The sequence below is a fragment of the Amphiura filiformis genome, chromosome 1 (assembly GCF_039555335.1).
Source record: "Amphiura filiformis chromosome 1, Afil_fr2py, whole genome shotgun sequence".
Taxonomy (NCBI): domain Eukaryota; kingdom Metazoa; phylum Echinodermata; class Ophiuroidea; order Amphilepidida; family Amphiuridae; genus Amphiura; species Amphiura filiformis.
In genome coordinates this window covers 19444011-19446748 of record NC_092628.1, presented here as the reverse complement: position 1 = coordinate 19446748, position 2738 = coordinate 19444011, and the positions used below count along the sequence as shown (strand labels likewise).

General features: G+C 36.1%; 1 long non-coding RNA gene across 1 annotated transcript; it reads right to left on the bottom strand.

The window, feature by feature from the left end:
- Nucleotides 1–335: 335 nt before the first annotated feature.
- Nucleotides 336–1802, bottom strand: LOC140165701 (uncharacterized). The gene is made up of 3 exons (XR_011860758.1): nucleotides 1710–1802; nucleotides 980–1331; nucleotides 336–400 (listed from the first exon to the last, which is right to left on the bottom strand). It is a non-coding gene; the product is annotated as an uncharacterized lncRNA (long non-coding RNA).
- Nucleotides 1803–2738: the final 936 nt, after the last annotated feature.

The following is a 2738-nucleotide window of genomic DNA, read 5'->3' as shown; positions in this document are numbered from 1 at the left end:
AGAAATCCATTCAGCAAATTGAAGCACAAAAGTAATTCCAGGTTAGAAAGTCTAGTTTCCAGGATAGATCCATAACCGCGCTCGCACTCCATCAGATGCAGTTCCGTCTTCTGGATTTTGGTCAGGATATGCATGGCTTATTATCCGAGTTTGACGGGGCGCTTTCAGCGGCATGTCCTGGCTCTTGGTCGCCGTAACCTGTTGCCTAACTTAATGGTGGACGGGTCACGGCATTTTTTACTATTTAAAAGTTATATATAAATTCCAATGGTAAAAAATCCTTTTAAATTCATATTGTTCCTTGCCACGTTCATTGTAGCTATTTTGATAACCAACTTTAGTGCATACATGACCCTTGGTGGATTCAGGCGGATTCCTCCGGCGGTGTTTGCGAAAGATGCTGCAAAGTAAATCATAGAACAAACAAAAATAGAAATAATTTTTTCAGACAATAAACATTTCCAATGAATGAATGAAAATCAATGGTCATCCCCGGAGTCATCCGAATTAGTTCAACATGTCGAACATGCCCGCGAATATTCCATGTTTTCAATATCTAGTCACTGAAAGGTGGTACTGGTCTTAACGCTGGAATAATGGAAAATGTTGTGCCTCATAACTGCTAAATTGTTGATCGACATAAAAGATATACATATTTTAATAGACAGGACTTGATGAATCCATCTGGGAGGTCAAATTTGGGTAAAATGCTAATTTCTTGAGAAAATCCTAAAAAAATTATTAAAAACTAGAAGTATCTAGGATCAACTTCACAAAAAATATTTGGACGAAAACAGGTTTTTTATGATTTTTGAGCAACATTTAGCATTTCTTGATGACTTTTGGTGGAAATTTCGAAAAGTTGGTCAACATTTTTATTGACCTTGAAAAGAAACTGGATGTCTTGAAGGTTTCACTGAGGAATTAATCATATCAATCAATTATAACTGTAATTAATCAAATGAAAAAGTGTACTTACAAAATATTTTTGCAGATCAAGCTGGGTTTTAAGTCTTGGTACTGATGTGCTATTGGAATTTGGTCCTCGAAAGTCTGATTTGTAAAACATTCCTCGAATCTTTGGTTATTCTTTTGTGACAGATTTTCTTGAATGATCTTGAAATCCCAATTTGAAGACTTACTTCGCATATTCCGTAAACGTGGAGGCCAACATAGGGACATATATTGACCGAATTCTCATCAAGTTTGTCGCCTAGTAGGCCTATATATTATAGGACCTATATTCATGATAAGGCCTTGGTCTGGTTCATATGAAGTTCTATAGGCTTAGCCCTGGTCCCATGGACGTGTGTTGGTCTGGAAAAGGAAACCTGCAAAAAAAATGGTAAATGTAATATAAAATGTTAACCAATATCAGGGATTTGGACACAAATATAATTTGTTTAATGAGAACAAATCTAAGATTACAGTGGTATCTCTGAAGACACATGCAGGCTATTTTATGAAGAGATTCATTTTAGTTTTGGAAATGGACAATGTAATTGTATCTATGATTTTTATTAATCAAAACAACGGAGTATAATGGTCATTGCAACCTCTATACTGTTTAAGGTTTAATCAGGGCTGCAGTTGGACTATTCATTGAATATTAAAAGAAAGAGTATTTTGCAAGTTTTATCTCCCGGAATTGGTCTTGGTATTAATGGGTTATTAAGTCATATCAGTCAACATAATCAAAATGTACTTACAACATACATGTAAATTGGCCATTGTTTTCTTGGTACTGCATGCGTCGAAACAGAATTTCATCCTCAAATCTCATTCCAGTATGTTATTGTCAATGTTTGTAGCATGTATGGTCGATCGTGTTGAAATGACAACTCGATGACCTGCCCCGTTGTAATATTCCATAGTCTTGGTGTGGCCTTCTTCTGTCCGATGAGGTAGAAGATCGTATAGCATCGTGTGATACCAAAGCTGTCGACTGTGCCATGTCCCCTGGGAGCTGAGCCGATATGTCTGTGGTTGTTATACGTGAGATGTTGCCTATACTCCTTCTGCCGCTTCAAGGCTAAGAATCTTGCCAGGTGATGGGGTCTCGTTGTGGCGCGGCGGTGGTGAATGGAAGGGAGGTGGGGGGGGTAGTGGAGTAATTTCCACTACCCTGTTCCTGTTCTTGACATTTCAGAGCTACTATTATCTTTGAGAGGGATAGAAATAAAATATCCGTTTATTTTATTGATAATTCAGGCTGACATTTTTGCCTACATTTTCATATGAAGTAAGATTTGTTATAGGCGCACTAATACGCGCAAATATAACTTTCACTAAACTATATTGCATTACATATTGCACTAAGCATGTTAAGTATTATAGGTTTAATTTCACATATTGTATACTAAATATTGCACTAAACGTGCTAAATGTTACAGATTGCACTTAATATGCAACTTGCTAAATATACAGGTTGTACTAAATATTAAAGATTTACTTTCAAATATTGGAAACTAAACATTGCACGAAACGTCCTATATAAAATGCTACAGATTGCACATAATAATTTATACAGGTTCAATTCCGAGGTTCAATTTCAGACATTGCATTAAATATTGCACTACATAGTTATAAATTGCACTAAATAATTACTATAGGTTAATTTTCAGACATTGCACTAAATTATACAGATGTGATGCTGCAGATGTGGGTACTTCTTCGTATAGGCCTATGGGTATCGATTCCCAGATTACTGATACCTAAAATGCGATGAAAGTCGGATT